We start from the raw sequence: 24,633 nt of genomic DNA, 5'->3' as shown, positions 1-24,633 counted from the left end.
GATCTTGAGAACATTACACTAAATGAAGTAAGCCAGACAGAGAGAGATAAATACTGCATAGTATCATATATGTGGAATCTAAAAAGAAAAAGTCAAAACCATAGAAACAGAGAGTAGAAAAGTGGTTGCCAGGGCTAGGGGGTTGGGAAAATAGGGAGAAATTGATAAAAGTGTACAAAAAGAAAAAAGTATACATTTTAAGATCACTAGTAAAATTAGGCATTTTTCATAAATATATCTGTCACTTGTACATTTTTCTCATGAGATAACCACCAGTAAAATTAAGCATTTTTTCATATACATATTTATATTTTCGTTTTTCTCATAGGATAAAAGTTTACTTTTATTTAAATGAGTTATACACAGTTGTAGGATTGAATATATTAAGAGACTGACTCAAACATGTTTTTTTTTTTAATTAATTTATTTTTGTTACAGATGTTTCTCCTATTTTCCCCATTGACACCCTCCTCCCCATTCCCACCACCCCGTCCCTGGCTTTGTTTTCCATGTCCATCTGTTATGCGTACACACATATAAGTTCTGTGGTTTATCTCTTCCCTCCCCCCAACCCTCTCTTCTGAGGGTTGTCAGTCTGTACCCTACTTCCATGTTTCTGAGTCTACCCTATTCCTCAGACTGTTATGTTCATTATATTCCACAAATAAGTGAGATCATGTGATATTTGTCTCTCTCTCTGCTTGGCTTGTTTCGCTTAGGATAATACTTTCCAGGTCCCTCCATGTCATCTCAAAGGATAAGAGATCTTTCTTTCTTACAGCCGCATAGTACTCCATTCTGTATATGTACCACAGCTTTTTTACCCACTCATCTACTGATGGACACTTGGGCTGTTTCCAGATCTTAGCTATTGTAAATAGTGCTGCTATGAACATGGGGGCACATGTATTCTTTCTGATTGGTGTTTCAGGCTTCTTAGGGAATGTTCCTAGAAGTGGGATCACTGGGTCAAATGGCAATTCAATTTTTAATTTTTTGAAGTAACACCATAGTGTTTTCCATAGTGGCTGCACCAGTTGGCATTCCCTCCAGCAGTGTACTAGAGTCCCCTTTTCTCCACACCCTCACCAACACTTGTTGTTTGATGATTTGTTGATGGCGGCTATTCTGACAGGTGTGAGGTGATACCTCATTGTTGTTTTAATTTGCATCTCTCTGATGATTAGTGATGTTGAGCATTTCTTCATATGTCTTTTGGCCATTTGTATGTCCTGTTTGGAGAGGTGTTTATTTAGGTCCTCTGCCCATTTTTTAATTGGGTTCTTTGTCTTCCTTTTTTTGAGTTGTATGAGCACTCTATATATATTGGAAATTAACCCCTTATCTGATATATCATTGGCAATTATGCTCTCCCATACAGTGGGTAGCCTTTCCGTTTTGATGATTGTGTCTTTCGCTGTGCAGAAGCTTTTGAAAAACTTTGTCAATTTTCTTTACAATGGGTACCTGTTAAGAGTTATAACAACATCCCAGCCGGTGTGGCTCAGTAGTTGAGCATTGTCCTATGGACTGAGGTCTCAGTTTGATTCTTGGTCAGGGCACATGCCCAGGTTGTGAACCAAATCCCCAGTGGGGGCATGTAGGAGGTGGCCAATTGATGTTCTCTCTCATCGATGTTTCCATCTCTCTCTCCCTCTCCCTGCATCTCTCTCTAAAATCAATAAAGAAAAAAATTATAACAACAGTTAAATTTAGAAAATCAATCATCTTAAAAAGTTTAACAGTTTAAATATTTTTCATACTTGTGTTCATGAAAGCAATGAAAATGAAAAACTCAGGAAACAGGTGATGCTGTTACTAGTTATAATTTCTATTTAAAAAATATATATTTTAGAGAGAGAGGAAGGGAGAGGGAGAGAGCGATAGACACATCAATGCGAGAGATACATTGATCAGCCGTCCCCATCGGGGATCAAGCCCACAACCTGGGCATGTGGCGACCCTGGCAACCCCTTGGTGCACGGGTCAACGCCTAACCACTGAGCCACACCAGCTGGGCTATAATTTCTATTTTTAATACCCTCTGTTACCTCTCTCTCTCTCTCTCTCTTTTTCTCTCTCTCTCTCTGCATTTCAGCTTGTGGTTTTGCAAGGCTAACATTTTCTTTGGTGACAGTTTTTAAAACATAAACCAGAAGAATTTTGTCAGTGACCTCCCTATTCCATAGAACATTTAAGAACCTTTTTTTTTTTTTTTTTTTTAGAAAAACCAGCATAAAGCAGTTTTATTGCAATAATAAAACTTGAAACTCATATGTAGTGTAGGGGAGGAGAATTTCTCTGACCAAATCACTACACAGGATAGCAAAGGAGTGAGAAGAGGGAAAGAAAAGCCAGGGAACTTTGAGATCAGTAGGGGGAGGTAAGCATCAAAAAACAGGAGATGGTGAAGTTGTGATGACCAACATCATTTTCTTAAGACAATACTCAAGGATTTGTCAAGATGACTGGGCTTTCATTGAGTTTTAATTGTCTACAAACAGCACCTTCACTTTAAACTTTCAATTAAAGTTCTTAAAATTTAGGGAGTGGAGCCTAGGTAGCTATGCCATTATAAAAGTCCTGACTGTCAGAAAAAAACACAGGATAGGGGGGAAAAGCTAGGCCAGGAAGAAGGCTTCAGAGGTCCCTGCTGGCCTGGGGACAGATTACCAGTAGTGTCCAACATTGCAGTGAAAATGATTTGCTTTTAAAAGGCAGAGGAGAGTGGGATGGGCCAGTGGAGGCAAGGGCTCTTCCCCTCCCCACTTCAGTTTTGGGTAGCGCTCTTAATTCAACCCAGAGATATCTTTCAACTCAGAGATAATTCCACCCTCAACAGCGCCTCAAATCTGCTATGGCTTCAGCACAGCAGCTAGAATGTTTAATATATAATAGATAAACATGTCATCCAAAAGAATAAAGATTCTTGTACCCCCCTCCCCTGCCACCAATTCCTAGTCTAGTTTAAAGTTAACTCATTACTTTTATTACTTGTGCTGTTAGTACTTGACTAATACTTCATTGGAATCCTCGATCCAAAAGACTGAAACTGAATCTTCACCCCAAAATGAAAACGAAATAAGAGTAACTTAAAAGATTTATGGCATGTAGTTTAGGTCAACACACATAGGAGGACAAAGGGGAAGAGCAAGGCTGGGTGACAGAACACATTCAGTCAGGGCAGATGTTTATACAAAGTGGAGTGGAACATCAGGAAAAGCTTTGTGCCATTCACATGTGCATGTGCACGTTGGGAGCACCAGATCCCTCCATGGTACATCCAAGTACAGGGAGCTCAGGGAGTAGGCCATTCCCATCATTCCAGTTTTAGAAGTTCTACATCAAAGACGAGAGTGGCATAGTCTGGAGAGATAGTCAGTTTAGCTCTCTGATCCACACTTATTTGGGCAACCCCTTCTTCCTAGCCTCGGATTACCTCCTGTTTGCCTAGGATAAACTTAAAGGGCTTGTTTCTGTGCCGGAAGGAATCAAATTTCTTTCCATCTTCCAGCACCCCAGTGTTGCACCACGCAGGTCTCACTGTGCTTTGGGAAGGTGCACCCATCTCTGGGGGAAATGGTCTCTACCTGCACTTCCATGGGGGCAGTGCCAGTGGAGGCCACGGGCAGGCTGGTGGCACAATAGATGGTGTGGCGTGGCTTTGTCTCATCTCTATGCGCTACGCCTGCCAAGAACTTTTTAAAAATTGACTTTAGAGAGAGGTAGGTTGAGAGAGAAACACTGATCAGCCACCCACCAGATGGTCCTAACCCGGGTATGTGCCCTGACTGGGCATGGAACCTGACACCTTCGGTACACAGGATGAGGCTCCAACCAACTGAATCACACCAGCCAGGCCATTTAAGAACTTATTAAAAAGTCATTTAAATTGGACAGAGAAGATGCAGTAATGTGATATTTAGGTACCAGTTGTTCTTTGTTTTGTTATATTGTTTCTTTCTTTGTTTTTGACTTCTAGACTCACATTAATGTTTACCAGCTTCTCAGAACACTTGAAGGTATATTTTTAAACCATCCTTTTGCAACAGTGTTAATTTGTATGCTGATTTGTACCTTATGCGATGTTTATGCTATACTCATCAGAAAGATAACTGCTAAGACAGACTTTTCCTGGCCTGTCTTACTGCTAGTCGGGCCTCTCCAGCCTCTAGGCACCAAAAGGAGGTAAGAGTTTCTGTTTTCTTTTTATTTATTTTTTAGATCATGTAAGTTTATTTGCTATATATCTGGGCCATTCCTGTCAAGAGAAAATGAAGTCCCTGGGTTAGCCAACATGGGTGGTGAATCTTGGGATCTTTGCCTGGTGGTGCTTCATTGATTCTTCTTGGCTTCATTTACATAGGAATAAAGGATTCAGTGATAATGGTGAAAGGCAATATCCTTTGCAAGAAACAGATTCCATTTTATACAGTGTGGCCAAAAGCAGCTTGTCTTCCTTGGTCTCTGGCAGAGGGAGGGTGGACTGGACTGGAACTATGCGGGGACACTTGGGATTTGGAGGGTGCTCAGTTTTTGCTGAGTGATGGCCACATAGGACGGTAGCCATCTTGCTCGGGAAGCTCCTTCCCAGAGCTCTGGGGAGCAAGAGCTTCTATTTTCATTAACGGTACTAGAGAGACAGGGAGTAGAGGGGAGAATTTTGATGGATTTGGCCAAACCCAGAGGGATATGCTGGCTTCTCTGAGATTGGGAAGCAGGGCAGCCTCATGAGCAAGTGATCCATGTAGTTGCACAGGGCTGTGCATGATGTAATGCTCTGCTGTTACTCCCTTGAGATTCTTCATAATTTTTAAACAAGGAGACCTGTATTTTTATTTTGCAGTGGGTCCCAAAACTATATAGCCAGGCCTGTTGGGAAGACCAATGGATAAGGGACAGCAATTGTAGGGACTTTCTTCTCCTCTGACAGGGAGGCCACAGGGATACTTGAAGACAGACCATGGTATGCGTTGGGAGTGATCCCCAAAGCTGAGCTTCGCAAGGAATAAGTGGATCTACCAGAGAACCTCCCCCCTACCCTGGCCCTGTTTTCATGGGGATATAGGAGCTTGAACAGTGACAGTGGTAGACTGAAAAGAAGCCCATTCTCAAATGTCCTGGATTTCATAAGCCACAGAGTTCAAGTCTGAGCTAAAGGAGGGGTCTCCCTCCAAAAAGACAGATTAGGCCTGTGTAGTGGGTTGAATAGGGTCCCTCCAAAAGATATGTCTATCTGGAACTTCAGAATGTAACCTTATTTGGAATAAGGATCTTTGAGATGTAATTAAGGTACGGATCTCAAGATGAGGTCATCCTGGATTATGGTGGGCTCTAAATCCGATGACAGGCATTCTTATAAAAGATAGAAAAGGAGAATACACACAGAGAGACACACAGAGAAAGCCATATGAAGTTGCAGGTAGAGATTGGAGTGATGCATCTTTAAACCAAGGAATGCCAAGGATTGCCTGCAGCCACCAGAAGCTAGGAGGGAGGAACCAGCCTAGAATAACACATTGGTTTTGGACTTCTCACCTCCAGGACAGTTCGATAATAAATTTTTTTGTTTTAAGCAACACATTTTTTTTTTCAATTATAGTTTACTTTCAGTGTTATTTTGTATTGGCTTCAGGTATTCCCCGATATTTCCAGTACCCGCCTGGTACCATACATAGTTATTATAATATTACTGACTATATTTCCCGTGCTGAACTTTACATCCCCATGACTATTTTGTAACTACCAATCTCTACTTCTCAATCCCTTCACCTTTTTAACCCAGATCCCCAAACCCCTTCCTACTGGCAACCATCAGTCTGTTCTCTGTGTTTATCAGTCTGTTTCTGTTTTGCTTGTTCATGTATTTTGTTTTTTAGATTCCACATATAAATGAAGTCATATGGTATTTGTCTTTCTCTATCTGGCTTATTTCATTTAGCATAGTACTGTCTAGGTCCATCCATGTTGTTGCAAATGGTAAGATTTCATTCTTTTTATGGCAAAGTAATATTCCGTTGTATATATGTCATAACTTTTTTACCCACTCATCTATTGATGGGTACTTGGGTTACTTGCATATCTTGGCTATTTAAATAACACTGCAGTTAACATAGGGGTGCACATATTTTTTCAAATTAGTGTTTTTGGTTTCATTGGATAAATGCCCAGAAGTGGAATCACTGGGTCACAAGGCAGTTCCATTTTTAATTTTTTGAGGGATCTCCATACTCTCTATATTATATATGCTGTTGTCTCAGCTTCATTTTGTGGGAATAGAAATACATATGATTTGCAGTGTTGCCTTAGGCCAGAGTTCATTTAAAAGCAAATAAATTGGTTTTTAAAAACATAATTTATTTATAATAGATCATAGCCTCCAGTTGTTGTGCTTGTGCTGAAACTGTTTATTTAGCATACATTTATAAACTCCAGAGTTGGAAATAAAATAGTAGAGTCAGCATTTTACTTTGAGGATGTCATACCAATTTATTTGTGCAAGGGTATTTGCTTTTTAACAGTGAAACTGGATCAGTATAAAAAACATATTGGTGGCAAGGCCCGCGCATGCCCAGTGCAGGTGCAGTGGCCTTGGCCCTGGGAGTGCCTGCCATCTGTCAGGCGAGGAGGATCCAAGTGACCCGTGGTGGATGAGGGGCCAGGCCAGAGTCAGGCAGCGGAGCTGCCAGGTTCTTCATGATGAAAGATTTTGGGGCGCTTCTCTTTCCTCTGTGTAGTTGGTAGTTTAGGTGGTAAAGAGATGGCTGACAGTGTCAAAACCTTTCTCCAGGACCTTGCCAGGGGAATCAAAGACTCCATCTGGGGAATTTGTACCATCTCAAAGCTTGATGCTGGAATTCAGCAAAAGGGAGAGGAGCAGCGTTGAATAAGGGCAAGTAGTGTCCCGGCGCAGAGGAGAGCCCAGAGCATAGAGAGGAAGCAAGAGAGCGAGCCACGTATTGTTAGTAGAATTTTTCCAGTGCTGCACTTGGAATGGCAGAGTATTCTGGTTCAGTCTCCTCTTGTTTTATCCAGTGTTTATTCCTGTACTTCAGTTAGTAACTGCCCAAATGATTGGTGATCTGTCTCTACATGGAGATGTTTAGTCGTGGTTGGAATTCTTTCTCACATCAATTTTCAGTGCTCTTGGTTTGCTTCCCCCGTTTGTACTTAGCGAAGTTGTGAATGCCATTTGGTTTCAAAATATAGCCAACCTGGCATTTGAGGTATCAGAGAGGAAGCCTCATTCACCCATTCCCTAGTGCTAGCAATGTTATTGCTGACATGCTCTTCAACCTTCTGCTTCAGGCTCTTTTCTTCATCCAGGGGGTGTTTGTGAGCCTCTTTCCCATCCACCTTGTTGGTCAGCTGGTTAGTCTCCTGCATATGTCCTTCTCTACTCACTATACTGCTTTGAATATCATTGGTTCAGTAAAGGAATTTAAATGCATCAGCGGTTGTCAAACAGGGAGAGATTGGCCTTAGTACTTTGGATCTGGTTTACCTTTGTGAGGAAACATAGCAATGCAGTCCTCATACATTATCAGTGGCTGCCTATTCTCTGTCCTTTTTCCTTTATTCATCATCAGGGCCAAAGAAGCAAAGATCTCTGGCAAAGCTTACCTTTTTGAGTTGTGTCTCTTCTCCTTGGTGTTCTTAGGCAGCGGGCTTTCCCACAAAACCTGCATTCTGCCCTGTGTAGCTCAACCTCTACAGAGAAGTTGCCTTCACCACATTTGTCTCCTGCCAAACTGAAGGCTGCTGCAGGCCACTGAGTCACCTGCCATCCAGGGGGAATGAGTGGGATTGGAAGGAGGCTGTGCAGCTCTTTCTTCTCACCTCCCCCACCAGGAAAGGCAGGATCCATTCTGCCAAGGGCCCTCTGCATATTCCCTTCTGAGGAATTGGGATTTTTGTCTCTGGTGTATGTAAGGCACAATCCTCCTGACACCAGTATGTGGATTTTTAACACCTGTGAGTCTGAAAGAACCACAGGTTTTTCTGCAGTTCTTTTCTAGCCTTTGCCAGCCCCCATGCCTGGACTGATTTGAATACATTTTCTTCCTGTGCCATCGACCCTCCCACCTGTCCTTCCTGCCTTCCACCACGCTGGGGTGAATGGATTTTGTAGTTCTAGCTTTTGTCTTTTGTGGAGCTGTTACTTTTGTTGTTTTTCTGTGAAGCACATATATTGGATGTGGGAGTTAAGGGAGTATCTCAGTTGCTCCTGGTCACTCCCTTTATAGCCATCACTGTCTTGTTTTTCGTAACTCAGGTTAGATTTTGGTCTCTCTTGCTCCACTGCAAAAAATAAGCCTGAAGAGACGGGACAGGAGGAAAGACCTCACAGCCAGATCTGCTGGGTTTTAAGGAGTGATTTTTCTTCCTCTTGAAGGGGAATAAAGCTTTTTTAACTGGTTCATTTAAAGTTCTCCAACTACAGAGAGGTACCAGTTTTGGACAAGTGCCACTGCAACACAGAATGCTCAGAGAACCTGAACTTCAACTCTGCAGGTCTGAAATTTACTTTCAGCCCCTATCGGGTCTGTCTGATGTTTAAATGGAATATTGGGTGCCGTCAATAGGAACTGAAGGGGTAAACTTATTAAAGCCATTAAACCTATTAAAAAAAAACCAGTATTGGCTAAATGTACTGCTTGAATTGATCTATTTTTATCATAGAACTCTTTCAGGCAACAAACTTGGATAACTGTTTCTTTAAGGGGAATAAAGAAGACTACCCTAGCCAGTTTGGCTCAGCGGTTGGAGTGTTGGCCTGCGGACCAGAGAGTCCCGGGTTCGGTTCCCGCTAGGGGCACGTACAAAAAAAAAAAAAAAGTTAAAAAGCCCTGGCCAGTTTGGCTCAGCGGTTAGAACGTCAGCCTGTGGTTCAGAGAGATCCAGGTTCGGTTCCCTCTGAGGGGGCACGTACCTCGGTTGTGGTTTGTCCCCGGCCCTGGTTGGTTTGTGCGGGTGGCAGCCACTTGATGTGTCCCTTTTACATCGATGTTTCTCTCTCTCTCTCTTTCTCTCTCTTCCTCCCACTCTATCTGAACAAAAAATGGAAAAATGTGTGCTCAGGTGAGAATTAAAAAAAAAAATATATATATATATATATAGCCCTGGCCGGTTTGGCTCAGCGGTTGGAGCGTCGGCCTGTGGTCCAGAGAGACCCGGGTTCGGTTCCCGTTAAGGGCACGTATCTCGGTTGCAGTTTGTCCCCGGCCCTGGTTGGTCGTGTGGGTGGCAGCCACTCGATGTGTCCCTTCACGTCGATGTTTCTCTCTCTCTCTCTCTTCCTCTCTCTCCCTCCCGCTCTATCTGAACAAAAAAAAATGGAAAAATGTCCTCGGTGAGAATTAAAAAAAAAAAGAAGACTAAAAAAGGCAGGCAGATTGAAGGAATTAAAATCAGACACTTCACAAAAGAAGATATAGGAATGTCCAAAAAGCACATGAAAAGGTGCTCAACATGATTAGTTATCACAGAAATGGAATTAAAATCCAACTGAGATAGCCTTGGCCGGTTTGGCTCAATGGTTAGAGTGTTGGCCCACAGACCAAAGAGTCCCGGGTTCGGTTCCTGCTAGGGGCACATACCTCAGTTGCAGTTTGTCCCCGGCTCCAGTTGGGGTCGTGTGGGTGGCAACTACTCAATGTCTCTCTCACATTGCTGTTTCTCTCTCTCTCTCTTCCCCCTCTCTCTCCCTCCTGCTCTATCTGAAGAGAAATGCAAACAAACGTCCTTGGGTGAGGATTAAAAAAACCCCAAATAACACAATTGAGGTATCACTACAGTGATTAAAATAAAAAGACCGATGACACCAACTATTGGCAAGGATATGGAGCAACTGGAACTTACTTGAATTGCCAGAAGTGTAAAATGGTACAACTTTGGAGACCTATTTTACAGTTCCTTATAAACTTTAACATACTCTAGGACCCAAGAATCCCAACTCTTAGGCATTTTTCTCATGAGTCAAGAAAACTTTTGTCCCCCAAAACATTGTACAAAAATGTTTGTTAGCCACTTTATTTATAAAAGTTTAAACTAGAAACAACTCAAATATCTATTAGCAGGAGAATGGATGATCAAATAGTGGTATACTACTGAGTAATAAAAAGGAAGTAAGTAAATAGGACTCAGACAACATAGAAAAATCTCAAAAACTTTATGTTGAATAAAAAATGTCATTCTGTCTGATTCCATTTAAATGAAATTCTAGAGCAAGCAAAGCTAACCTGTGGTTATAAAAATCAAAGTGGTTGGAGGGGATTGGGGGTTGGATGGGAATTGATTGGAAAGAGGCACAAGAAAATTTCTGAGAAGGATACATTCTATATGTCTTGATTAGAGTGGTGGTTATATGAGTGTATAATTGTCAAAGCCCACTAAACTGTATACTTAAAGTCTATGTATTTATACTTCAATTTAAAAACTAAGAGCCCCTCCTACTCTGATCCCATCTAAGAAAATATCTTCCCAGACAACCTACAGCGCAAAACATCCTCTTTCAGTCTAAGGCCTCCTAGGTCGCACTTTGCCAGTCCACACTGGACCTCTAACCTGGTTCCTCTGCATAGGTTACCTATCTGAACCCGGTGATCCTGGAGTTTTAACACCAGTCTCACTTTGGTGTTTCAGTACAGGCTGCCCTTCCTGCCTCAAGTTTTATTTTTATTTCCTTGATCCTTTGACTACAAGCACTTGTTGGTAAGGCACAATATATATGGGAAAGAAAGAAAGAGAGAGAAATTGTGTGTTTTTTTTTTTTGTCTTAATCCCCCTCTGTTTTTTTTTTTTTTATTTAAAAAAGACAGCTCAATGGTGTGTTTGGTTTTTCTAACTGCCACATCTGATGCAATGTAATTACTTAATTAAATTAGATTACTGTTTATTTTAAACTCAAATAATGATTAAATTGAATTTTTTTGCATTAATCTTTAGATAGAGTGGGAGGGAGAGAGGGAGGAAGAGAGAGAGAGAAACATCGATGGGAGAGAGACACACGGAGTGGTTGCCACCCACACAACCCCAACCGGGGCCAGGGACAAACTGCAACCGAGGTACATGCCCTTAGTGGGAACCGAACCCAGGCCTCTCTGGTCCGCGGACCGACGCTCTAACCGCTGAGCCAAACCAGCCAGGGCTAAATTGAATTTTTTATGGCAAGAGCTCACAGGTAAAATCAGCCAAAATCAACCAGTGCTTGTCTTAACCCATCCTTTGTGTATCCTGCCTCCATCACCAAGAGGTATTCTAGGCTGAGCTGACAGATGAATGGACCCTGGTAATGGAATAGATACCTCTAGGTCACAGTTAAGCTCACATATGTAGCCAGGCATGGGCAGTGGCACTTCCAAATCTCTCTTTCAGCACTGCCATATGGCAGGAACCCAAGTGGTATCCTCAGAGGTGTCTCGCTTTCTCTCTCTCTCAGTCTCTCACTCTGTCTTCCCAGTGTACAACCCACCTCCAGCCCCAGGGTTCATTCTCTCCAAATGATGACTTGAGAAAATGTTTTTATATTTTATTTATTTTTCTTTTAAAATGTATCTTTATTGTTGAATGTATTACAGATGTCCTCCCTTTTTCTCCCTTAATCCCTTTCTCCCTACTCTCGCCTCCTCCTACCTTCCCCACCCTATTGTCTGTGTCCATTGGTTATACATACATGCATATAAGTTCTGTGGTTTATCTCTTCCTGCCCCACCTCCTCCCTTCCCTTTGAGGTTCATCAGTCTAACAACCAATTTGTACTTCTTTTTTTTTTTTTTTATCCTTGCCCGAGGATATTTTTCCATTTTTTGTACAGATAGAGTGGGAGGGAGAGAGAGAGAGAGAAACATCGATGTGAAAGGGACACATCGAGTGGCTGCCACCCGCACGACCAACCAGGGCCGGGGACAAACCGCAACCGAAGTACGTGCCCTTAGCGGGAACCGTACCCAGGTCTCTCCGGACCGCAGGCCGACGCTCTAACCGCTGAGCCAAACCGGCCAGGGCACCAATTTGTACTTCTTAATTCCTTTACCTTTTCACCCATTCCCCCAACCCCCTCCTATCTGGCAACCATCAAAAAGTTCTCTGTATCGTGAGTCTGTTTCTGTTCTGCTTGTTCATTTTGTTTGTAGATTCAATTGTTGATAGATACGTATTTATTGCCATTTTATTGTTTATATTTTTGTTCTTCATCTTCAAGAAGGCCCTTCAGTATTTTCATATAATACTGGTTTGGTGGTGATGAACTCCTTTAGCTTTTTCTTGTCTGGGAAACTCTTTATATGGCCATCGGTTCTAAATGACAGCTTTGCAGGATAGAGTAATCTTGGTTGTAGGTCCTTGTTTTCATCACTGTATTTTATTTATTTTTTTCAATTTTCATTAATTTATTCTTGTTACAGATGTTTCTCCTTTTTCCCCTCTAGACACCCTCCTCCCCATCCTGCACCGCCCAAGCATTGTTGTCTATGTCCATTGGTTATGCATACATGCATATAAGTTCTTTGGTTTATCTCATCCATCCCCCCGACCCCCTTACCCTGAGGTTTGTCAGTCTGAACTATATTCCTTACTATGTCTCTGGGTCTATTTCTTCATCAGCCCACCTTGTTCATTATATTCCACAAATGAGTGAGATCATGTGGTATTTGTCTTTTTCGGATTGGCTTGTTTTGCTTAGCATAATACTCTCAAGGTCCCTCCACCTTGTCTCAAAGGATAAGAGATCTTTCTTAAAGCTGCATAGTTGCCCTGACCACTTTGGCTCAGCGGTTAGAGCGTCGGCCTGCGGTCCAGAGAGACCTGGGTTCGGTTCCCGCTAAGGATATGGTACGTACCTCGGTTGCAGTTTGTCCCCAGCCCTGGTTGGTCATGCGGGTGGCAGCCACTCATTATGTCCCTTTCACGTCGATGTTTCTCTCTCTCTCTCTCTCTCTCTCTCTCTTCCTCTCTCTCCCTCCCACTCTATCTGAACAAAAAAAAAAAGGAAAATGTCCTTGGGTGAGAATTAAAAAAAAAAAAGCTGCATAGTATTCCATTGTATATGTACTACAGCTTTTTTATCCACTCATCTATTGATGGACACTTGGGCAGTTTCCAGACCTTAGTGATTGTAAATAGTGCTGCTACGAACACAGGGGTACATATATTCTTTGTGATTGGTGTTTCAGGCTTCTTAGGATATATTTCTAGAAGTGGGATCACTGGGTCAAATGGCAGATCAGTTTTTAATTTTTTTTTTATCCTCACCCGAGGACATTTTTTCATTTTTTGTTCAGATGGAGTGGGAGGGAGAAAGAGGAAGAGACAGAGAGAGAAACATCGATGTGAAAGAGACACATCGAGTGGTTGCCACCCACACGACCCAACTGCATCCGAGGTACGCGCCCTTAGCGGGAACCGAACCCAGGTCTCTTTAGGTTAAAGCAGGCCAACGTTCTAACTGCTGAGCCAAACCGGCCAGGGCCAATTTTTAATTTTTTGAGGACACACTCTAAAAATTGTTTTCCATAGTGGCTGTAACAGTCTACATTCCCACCAGCAGTGTACTAGAGTCCCCTTTTCTCCACACCCTCACCAGCACTTGTTTGATGATTTGTTGATGGTGGCCATTCTGGCAGGTGTGAGGTGATACCTCATTGTTGTTTTAATTTGCATCTCTCTGATGATTAGTGATGTTGAGCATTTCTTCATATGTCTCTTGGCCATTTGTATGTCCTTTTTGGAGAGGTATTTATTTAGGTCCTCTGCCCATTTTTTAATTGGGTTCTTTGTCTTCCTTTTGTTGAGTTGTATGAACACTCTCTATATTTTGGAAATTGACCCCTTATCTGATGTATCATTGGCAATTATGCTCTCCCATATAGTGGGTTTCCTTTCCATTTTGATGGTTGTTTCTTTTGCTGTGCAGAAACTTTTTAGTTTGATGTAGTCTCATGTGTTCATTTTCTCTTTTGTTTCTGTTGCCTTAGGTGATGTATCAGTGAAAATTCTGCTGTGTATGATGTCTGAAATTTTGTTGCCTACATTTTCTTCTAGGATTTTTACGGATTCACGAGTCACATTTCAGTCTTTTATCCATTTTGAGTTTATTCTTGTGTATGGTGTAAGTTGGTGGTGTAGTTTCATTTTTTTGCTTGTAGTTGTCCAATTTTCCCAACACCATTTATTATAGAGGCTATCTTTACTCCATTGTATGCTCTTGCCACCTTTGTCAAATATTAATTGAGCATAGTGTCTTGGGTCTATTTCCGGGTTCTTTGTTCTGTTCCATTGATCTATATGCTTGTTCTTATGTCAGTACCATGCTGTTTTGATTACAATGGCTTTGTATTATAACCTGATATCCAGTATTGTGATCCCTCCTACTTTGTCTTTGTTTTCAAGATTGCTGTGGCTATTCGGGGTCTTTTTTGGTACCATATGAACTTTTGAAGTATTTGTTCTAGTTCTGTGGAGTATGTCATTGGTATTTTGATGGGGATTGCATTGAATCTATAGATTGCTTTGGGTAATATGGACATTTTAATGATGTTAATTTTTCCAATCCATGAACAAGGTATATGCTTCCACTTTTTAATATCTTCCTATATTTCTTTTTTCAATGTCCATTTTTCTGAAAATGGGTCCTTTACTTCTTTGGTTAAGTTTGTTCCTTAGTATATTAATTTTTTTGCCAGAATGGTAAATGGGATTTTTTTTTAGTTTCTCTTTCTGTGAGTTCAAGCTGCCTCCCCCATGCTGGAGCCTGGAGAGAGCAAGACCAAGTAAATCCGTGTGTGGGCCCTTTTTTATTTATTTATTTATTTATTTATTTATTTATTTATTTATTTATTTATTTATTTTTTATCCTCACCCGAGGACATTTTTCCATTTTTTGTATAGATAGAGTGGGAGGGAGAGAGAGGAAGGGAGAGAGAGAGAGAAACATCGACGTGAAGGGACACATCGAGTGGCTGCCACCCACACGACCAACCAGGGCCGGGGACAAACTGCAACCGAAGTACGTGCCCTTAGCGGGAACCGAACCCGGGTCTCTCCGGACCGCAGGCCGACGCTCTAACCGCTGAGCCAAACCGGCCAGGGCCGTGTGTGGGCCCTTTAAGAGGAATTGCCTGGGGCTCCAGAAGCCTCAGCCTCTGTTCTCACTGGTTTTTACAGCCAGAAGTTATGGAACTTCTCTTCCTGTCACTGGAACCCTGAGCTGGGTACCTGGTGTGGGACGGGGACCCCTCACTCCTCAGGGAGGACTTTCACAGCCGAGGTGTCCCTTCCTGATTTTTATCTGCCACACGTGGGTGTGGGATCAGCCTGTCCACGCCTCCGCCCCTCCTACCAGTCTCCATGTGGCTGCTTCTTTAATTTCATAGTTGTAGGACTTCCATTCAGCTTGAGTTCAGGTGGTTCTGAATGATGGTTTTTTCTGTAGTTTAGTTGTCATTTTGATGTGGTTGTGGGAGGAGGTGATACTGCACTTACTTCCGCCATCTTGACTGGAAGTGGAGAAAACTTTTTAAATTGAGGTATAACATATATACAGTTGTGGCAGCTTTCTTCATGCTCTGGCATTCCCCTTCAACATTAAATCTGAATGGTCTGCAAATTGAGTTAAACAATAGAATGTGGCATGGAAGGCCCTGGGCCAGTTCTGCACCTAGCTTTAGGAGCATTTGATAAGTTCTGCTTTTTTTTCTCTTGGAACACTTGTTTTTGGGAGCCCTCTCAGTTTAGATCCTCCAAGAAGCAAACAGTTAAACCAAATTATAGATTTATTAGGGGACATTCTAGAAGGATAAAGGGAGAGAGCAGGAGTAGCCTGGGAAAGCCATCAGATCGTGTTCCAGGTCTGACACTACCTTACTCACTAAGTTTAATAAACCCTGCTTCGTGTGATTAAGGAGTCTCTCTGGTGGTCTTTGTTTGAGCTTTGACAAAGTCTATATACTTTGTATTGTTGTATAGAAAGTGAAGAGTGGGAGAAATGACAAAACAAGAATCTCCCCCAATACAACTTGAAGCGAGGTTCCTTTAGTTTAGAGTTCTTGGAATCAGTAATAAACCAACAGGAGTATCCATTATCCCTGGTTTGAGGAGAACAGGCCTCTGCCTACATTTGCAGTCAATGCCAAACCATGGTTAAATAGTGGAAACTACTGGAGAAGGGGAACATGGGGGGACTGTTGAGTCACAAGTGGCTGCAGTCTCTTCAAACAAATCACCCCTACCTGCCCCAAAGCATGGCATGATTTTTTTGGGTCCTATCTCTCTGCAGTATTTGACAATTTGACCACTGCCTCTTTCTTAAAATTCTTTTATAGACCTTCATGATATTGTGCTTTCTGGATTGTCTTTCATCCTCTCTGATAATTTCTTCTGAGTTCTAGATGGGCAGGGAGCTGAAGCAAGATAAGGAATAAGAAATGACCATTGAGTTAGTAGTTATGATGTCATCCACACTTTTAGCAAAAGCAGTGGAGTGGAGGAGACAGAGGATTACAAGGAACAGAGGAAAGAGTAGTAAGTGACTGTGGGCCTCTATTTCACAAAGCTTGGAGGTTGCTGTTGCTTTTGTTTGGGGTTTTTGTTTGCTTATTTTTTGTTCTTGTCTACTTTATTAAAGCAGTTCTCCAAGCAGTTAGTGTACACCTGCCATGCACAGAAGCTATTTCTGGAGCTTCTGAGATGCAGAGATGGTAAGGATCCTCTCTGTCCTCCAGGAGCAGGTTTCTGATCATAACCAGAAACCACACACACTGGGAATCACAGAAAATGATGAATACCCCATGAGCCTCCAGGTTACCTGGAGAGATTTGTTCTCAAACATTCAAGAGGCCTTATCTTACTTATGTAAGAAGATGAAAACCAGAGATATGTTAATGGGCTTTAAAGTTTGTAGTTTATAAAACTGAATCTAAGCCAGAAACATCAATTGTTTTGAAGACTTTAAAGATTATTACAGCAGGAATGCATAGAAAGTTAGTGTCTAGTTTTTAATTACCAAAATAGCTTCTGAAAACTATTTCAGAGGTTGTGGTTAAGAGTGAAAACCATCTATTCCCACAGTTTGCTGCCTATATTAACATGCCTTTACTATCCCAATGTCTTCATCAGCAATGACTTACCACAGGAAACTCTGGCCTAGGAAAAGAAAAGTGTAAATATTTATTTCCTGTTCAGAAACCTTTTGATTTAAAGGAATGTCAGATATTCAATATCTCAATAAATAGCATCAAATGACTCTTTGTTCTCTAAGACTTGATTGAAATACTCACTTCATTATGTCTATCAATCCTAAAACTACTATATCATGTATCAAGATCTCATACTTACTCAATTCTAATCAAGTCCTCAGATCAAAAGATCAGCCTTAACTCAGACCTGGCCAAAACAAAACAAAACAAAACAAAAATCCCTCGTAAATATCCCAATTTTTCCTTTTCCCTTTCTGAGATTGTATAAGACTGTCAAGGTAGTAAACTCAGCTTTGCTCAATAGTTTAATTTGGTGGCATTTGGGAGAGCCAGTATTGGACATAGTGTAAAGTCAATGATTTTTATTTGCAAGACCCAGGCTTTTTGAGGAAAGGTAAGGGTTTATTTTTTAAATATGTTTTTATTGATTTTTTTAGAGAGAGAGGAAGGGAGAGAGAGATAGAAACATCAATTGGCTGCCTCCTGCATGTCCCCTACTGGGGATCGAGCTCGCAACCCGGGCATGTGCCCTGATCTGGAATTGAACTGGGACCTCTTAATCCATGGGATGATGCTCAGCCCACCGAGCCACACCAGCTGGACAAAAGCTAAGGTTTTTGTAAATCAAAGGGTAAAACCGTAAAGGAGTTGGGTTTAAGTTTTATTCATGAACAATGACTTTAGAAGAGAGGAGAAAGAAATGAATGACCTTGTATGAGGATGGGTGTTTTGTTTTGGGTGGCAAAAATTATGCTCAGAGATTGATTCTGTCTTTGCCAGCATTTTATTTAACACAGGTTCACTGCAGGAATTTCATAAGCCAAAAGCATACAGAATAATGTTTTTTAATAAACCAAGAAAGAAATAACCTCCTCCATAGCAATGATAGATTACTTGCACTCTTCTTCCAGGCAAGGGAAGATGAAAGGAATAAAGTCGAAACTTAGCTTCAGTGGACCTTTTTATTTATTTTTGAAATATGTTTTTAAAAATTGATTTGAGAGAGAGAGAGAGAAAGGGAGAGGGAGAGAAAGAAATATAGATTGGCTGCCTCTTGCACACCCCCTGCTGGGGATTGAGCCTGACACCTGGGCATGTGCCCTGACGGGAATCAAACCAGTGCCTTCTTGGTGCATGGGACGGTGCTCAACCAACTGAGCCACATAGGCTGGGCTGTGGTGGACCTTTCTATAGCAGTAGGCACTGGGGAGACATGGCTTGAACCAACTGGGAGTTGACTTCCACCTGCCAGCTGCAAAATGGAAGTCCCTTGTTGCTGGAGCCCGTTGCTAGGGAACAAAGGCGCCCATATTGGCAGGTGGGCTGGCTGCTCCGAGGGTTCTCATTCCAGGGACCAGTGCACAGCTTGTACCACTGCCTAGGAGGAGTGCCTCCCCAAAGCAAGAACATGTGTCCATCCCTTCTTTCCCCGAGACCGCTGCCCAGTGTTGTGCCACTGCCCACCAAAGTGTCACCTCACCCAGATGGAAACTCTCAAAGAGTCCTCATGAACTCTCAGTATATATAGTCTGAATGTCCTCTTGCCATAGTTGCTTCTCCATATGTTCTTATGGATAAGCCCCCAGCTGAGCTGCTGACTGCTTCTCAAGGACAGATGAGGTGATGGCATCCTGACACAATTTGCTTCATCCTTATAGCAAAACAACTTCCCTTCTAAAAACAATATGTCTTTGTCATAAACAAGTGGGTTTGAAATCCTGTCAAACCAATGCATAACAATGGGATTAGGATTGCCCTGGTTTTGGAGATGGGCAGGCTGAGGTTTGAGGAAGGAGAAAAAGGAAGCAAGAAAAAGGCCAGTGGGACTTTGAGGGCCTGGAGATATACATAGAGAGAACAGTCTGGAGGACTATTTAGGGAGCCACCTGAACAGGGTGGTTGTTTTGTTTGAATCCCTTGACCCTGCCCAGGCAGTGACAAAACCCTTCTGTAATTTGTGAGTGTGCACCTATTACACTTATATACTAGGGCATGTTTTCTGAAAATGTAGTCAGACTGTCTGGTGGACCTGAATATGGCCTGTTTAAAAACCAAACACCCACCCTGGCAGGTTTGGCTCAGCGGTTAGAGTGTCGGGCTGTGGACCAGAGTCCCGGGTTTGGTCCCTGCTAAGGGCACGTACCTCATACCTCAGTTGTGGTTTGTCCCCGCCCTGGTTGGGGTTATGTGGGTGGCAACCAATCGATATGTCTCTTTCACATCCATGTTTCTCTTTCTCTCTTGCCCCCTCTCTCCTCCCACTCTATCTGAAGATAAATGCAAAAATGTCCTTGGGTGAGGATAAAAAAATAAAAATAAAAACCAAACACCACAGGTTATGTTTTACATAATTACAGTAGTTTTGAGAACGAGTGTTCCAAGGGGAAGGAGCTAGTATAGTACAAAAAGTTACAATCATATGTGAGAGAATATTCTTGCTTCTGTAATATGGAGAATGCTTGTAAGTATTCACATTATGGCTTTTCAAAGAGATGTTTATTTCTCTTAGTGACAAAAGTTATTCAAAATATATAAATAAAGCAAAAGGGTGACTGAATGTCCTTTCAATGTTGTGTTGCAGCGCTGTCCAACAGGCTTGCCCAAGGATTATTTCATTCTCTGGAGTATGGATCTTTGTTGGACATACTACTTTCTACTGATTAGGGTTTATACTCTGCGGACTTATATATTAACTTGTAGATTTTTGTTCAACAGAGGGGTCTAGTAGAAATGATAACCCCAAGGGTTATGGTTTTATTGGCCTGTAGGTAGTATAACAGTTTTGTTATTAAATTAACTTACTTCAACATGTTTTTCCTGTTTGAGTACATACATTTCAGTTTCTTAAAATATCTTTGAACCAGTTTTGCCACGTTACAGGTTTCATTATAAACTAAGTAAAAGTTTTACACACATTCATTTTATACTGGAATGGGTGAGGTTACAATGAAGATCTGGCTATTCCTTTTGAAGAACTTTTACCCACTTTGTCTTGGGCCCCACACTGCATCCCACCTTCAGGGGGCCTTCTCCCTCTAGTTCCTAAGCTTTTCTGGGGGTTCTGTGACATGAATTGTCTTGCTTTTCATTGGCTTTCCACCTTGCAGACATTTAGCATTTTATACTTCATTATATCATATACCATTTGACCATCCACCTTCCGCTGTTCAAAAAAAATTTTTTTTTAATCCTCTCCCAAGGACATTTTTCCATTTTTGTTCAGATAGAGTGAGAGGGAGAGAGAGGGAGAAAGAGAGAGAGAGAGAGAGAGAGAGAGAGAGAGAGAGAGAGAGAGAGAGAGAGAGAAACATCGACGTGAAAGGGACACATCGAGTGGTTGCCACTCGCATGACCCAACCAGGGCCGGGGACAAACTGCAACTGAGGTACGTGCCCTTAGCGGGAACCGAACCCGGGTCTCTCTGGACCACAGGCCGACGCTCTAACCACTGAGCCTAACTGGCCAGGGCCAAAATTTTTGTTGTTATATCTTATCTGCTAGAACATTCTCTAGGGACTTCTGTTTCCTTGCAAGTCTGTGCCTTTAAAAATTTCCTTTCACTCATTCCAGTGCTGTTTGAAAAGCGTGTGTGTGTGTGTGTGTGTGTGTGTACACACACATACATATATGTTCAACCCACCTTGTTTAAGTAGAAGAGCATGCAATTCTAATATATACCCCAAAATACAGCAGTGGTTTTATTCTCCATCAAATAAAGGAATACATCAAAGGCTGAGAGAGGGTCAAAGTCCTGGGCATAACAGTCATTTGTACCTCAGTCTGATTTCTGAAAAGCCCAGTAGTATCTTATTCTGAACATTAGAAATCATAGTATTTTGGATCTCGAATGATAAGCTCAACCGATCCAGTGTACTAAAAATGCGTCACTCAATTGTACTTTGGAAAGTTCAAACATTAGAACATGCACAAATAGTCCTTACTGGCATGATGAGTGTCATGCTTATATGAGCATCGTTTTTCTTGATAGTTAATGCACTCCGGTATGGAAAAGCCATCTTGTATATGCTGCCTATTTCTTTTCACAGCATAATGAAAAAACAGGCAGCAGTGGTGGTAGTTTAGTGAGATTACTTTCACATTGAATCAAGAAGCAGATTGCTGACACTCTGCTGTCCTGAATGAATAAAGGAGTGTGAAAAAGTGCCATTTTATTCACACACTGTAACTGTCATCTGTTATTAACCCCTTCCATATTATCCACTCAACCTTTGCTTGATAAAATTTCCTGTACTTCCTTGGGCAGATCAGCCCCTCTTGCATCTCAGATGCTGTACTTTGGTGAGAGTTGAATTCACCCTCAGTTCCAGGGATGGATGGTAACTCAAGCGTGGCCAGTCAAAGCATAGCCTTCGCTTGGCCAAAGAAGCTGATTCATGGATGGGCATGTGACCCAGTTAGACTTAGCCAAGGAGATTCAAATAGATGTTAGTTGGGGCTATTGGAAGAGTGGCCAGTTGGACTTCAACCTGAGAGTATGTGTGACTGCAGCACTGGGAGACACTCTATGGAACCTGAAAATGAAGCTAACAGAAGGGAAGGCAGAGAGGAGAACTGGAAACAAAACAACTTGTGATGATATTGCTTGAGTGCCTGAATTAAGTTGTGTGAGCCAATAAATGATCAATGGCTTAAGACAGTTTCAACTATTTTTCTATCACTTGCCAACAATCTGACCCATCCAGCAAAGCCCCGTATTGCTTTGTGCATAGCTGGTGCTACCCCAGCTATTGGCTCCTACAATAATTTTTACGTAAATGAAAAATTGCTGTGTAACATGGGTATTCAAAGATAAAAGAAAATACTGAGCACATCTCACTCAAATATGCTCATTTTATCTGCCAAGAACACATTTATTATAGCTGTAATGTGAACTATCTATTCACATAAACACCGTAATAAGTGCTTGTTTATACAGAATACCATTGGTATTAGGGGATGTACAACACCATCATTTGATCAGAGAATTTTGGCAACTGGCCATTCCATTTTTCTTCTTAGCATAACATTTCCATTAACTTCGTGAGTGGTTTTACAAACTTCTTGGCAGTAGTACAAGTTGAAAGTTGAACCTTTAGCATCCTGGAAAGCACAATTTTTAGCTTATTCTGGAAATTTTCAGTTGGTTTACCAGAGAGGTCATTTTGCTTTGTTTATGAGTAGTATTCAAAGGCTTCAGTGGCTTCCTGCCACTATTTGACAGTTGCAAAATAGGCAAAGCACAGGGGTCTAGAGGCAAAAACCTGATTTTTATATAATTACTATATTTCTCATTCCTATTCTTTTTTGTCTGCCCATCACTCTTACAGATTCTCTTGCCCCAGTAATACAGAGTCAGATCTATTTTCACACAGACTTCTTACGCAATTTGGCATTTATAAATGTATTCTTTACTGTAGTATTTAGATAACTTTTTCTTTTATTTGTTGATTTGAGAGAGAGAGAAACACTGATTTGTTGTTCTACTTATTTATGCATTCATTGGTTGCTTCTTGTATGTGCCCTGACTGGAGATCAAAAACACAACCTTGGCTCATGGGGATGACACTCTAACCAACTGAACTATCTAGCCAAGGCCTAGATAACTTTTTTTTTCTTTCTTTTTTTTTTTATCCTCACCCGAGGACACTTTTTCATTCTTTGTTCAGATAGAGCAGGAGGGAGAGAGAGAGAGAGAAACATCGATGTGAAAGGGACACATCGAGTGGCTGCCACCCGCACGACCAACCAGGGCCGGGGACAAACTGCAACCGAGGTACGTGCCCTTAGCGGGAACTGAACCCGGGTCTCTCCCGACCGCAGGCCGACGCTCTAACCGCTGAGCCAAACCGGCCAGGGCTAGATAACTTTTTCTTAACTGCTTTTATGCTTCAGTGGACCGCTTACCCAGTTTTACAAATCTGGAACATGAGAAAGCACTTTGGTTACAACTAAAAATGAAAATTGGACAAATGTAAGTAATAATATGCAAGTTACATAAAACTACATTAGCTTAAATCAAATGTACCCTACCAACTGAATGTTAGCTGAAAGAGACTGATTAATTGAGTCTTTATGGTGAATGTACAAACTTTGGGATTGTAATGATAATTGAAGTATCTGTGAAAATCATAATTTATTTTACATTCCAAATGTATTGAATGGATGTGGACACAGTTGTTTTATTTTTCCTCAGACTCCTGCAATATGGACCCCTTCTGAGGATTCCAGGCATCACCAGTGATCTGAGGACAGCACTCAGCCAACACTTCTCAGAGGATACTTGTTGGAAAGTGACCAAGGAGGTAATTGGGGACAGAAAAATCATGACAGTAGGAAGGGGAACCATTGGCATCTACAATTCGACTAACCAAAATATCAACAGTATGGGACTTTTAAGATCTCTCATTGTAACTTTCAAGTATACAATACATTATTGTTAACTAAAGTCACCACAGTATACATTACATCCCAGAACTTACTCATCTTATAACTGGAAGTTTGTACCCTTTGACTGACACCTCCCCTCATCCCTGGCCACCACTAATCTGCTCTCTGTTTCTATGAGCCTGATGTTTTTAGATTCCATATATAAATGAGGTCCCAGAGTATTTGTCTTTCTCTGTCTGAAATTTTATGGATATACTCAAGGTTCATCCATGTTGTAGCATGTGTCAGGATTTCCTTCATTTGTATGGCTGAATAATACTCCATTACATGTGTACACCACATTTTGTTTATCCATTCACCTATTGATGAAAATTTGGGCCAGATAATTATATTTTTTAAAATTTAGTTATTATTTTACATGTTTATAGTCTGCCTCATTCTTACATAAACTAATTTGAGGGAGAATTTTTATTTATTTAAAAAAGAAAGAAAAATAAAACAACGAAACCAACTTAGAGTTAGCCTTACTAACTTATTAAGTACATTTTGGATGTGTGGCTTAAAAGTTGCTTAAAAGAAAGTTTTAAATTAATTTCACTACTTAATATCTGAACTTAATCATTTTCTGGGTTCAGGAAGCTCTTCTCTGATGACTTATAGATATAAAATATTCAGATATGTATGTATAAATGTATATATAATACAGAATCTTTATATTATATGTCTCCTGTGCTTTAAGTAAACTAGATATGTGAAAATCAAGGATGACCCAACCAAAAAATATACAATTAATTATTTAACAAAATGATTCATAATAAAATTTATTTTTAAACCGGCCCCGAATTTGTTCAAATTTCAGTTATCTTTATGAAAATCTGGTTTATGCAGTTTCAGAAACCTGTCTAACATACTCATTGTGTCAAGTGAGAGCCCACTGAGATATTAAACTGCTTTCCCCCACAGGGCGGGAAAGGGAAATAGCTGTCACGAAGCCTGGGAAAAGGCTGGAGACCTGCTCTCACCACCTGGACACCCAGATGGAGCTGCCTCATGT

General features: G+C 41.4%; 1 long non-coding RNA gene and 1 pseudogene across 1 annotated transcript; both read left to right on the top strand.

The window, feature by feature from the left end:
* The first annotated feature begins 3,981 nt into the window (after window positions 1-3,981).
* LOC118636464 lies at window positions 3,982-24,610 on the top strand. Its single transcript, XR_004960656.1, has 4 exons — window positions 3,982-4,022; window positions 4,108-4,188; window positions 23,386-23,494; window positions 24,543-24,610. It is a non-coding gene; the product is annotated as an uncharacterized LOC118636464 (long non-coding RNA).
* Window positions 6,725-7,815, top strand: LOC118636463 (annotated as a pseudogene).
* Window positions 24,611-24,633: the final 23 nt, after the last annotated feature.

This window comes from Molossus molossus, unplaced genomic scaffold (assembly GCF_014108415.1).
Source record: "Molossus molossus isolate mMolMol1 unplaced genomic scaffold, mMolMol1.p scaffold_m16_p_2, whole genome shotgun sequence".
NCBI classification, from domain to species: Eukaryota; Metazoa; Chordata; class Mammalia; order Chiroptera; family Molossidae; genus Molossus; species Molossus molossus.
The sequence above is the reverse complement of the archived record's forward strand: the minus strand, read 5'-3'. Positions and strand labels throughout refer to the sequence as shown.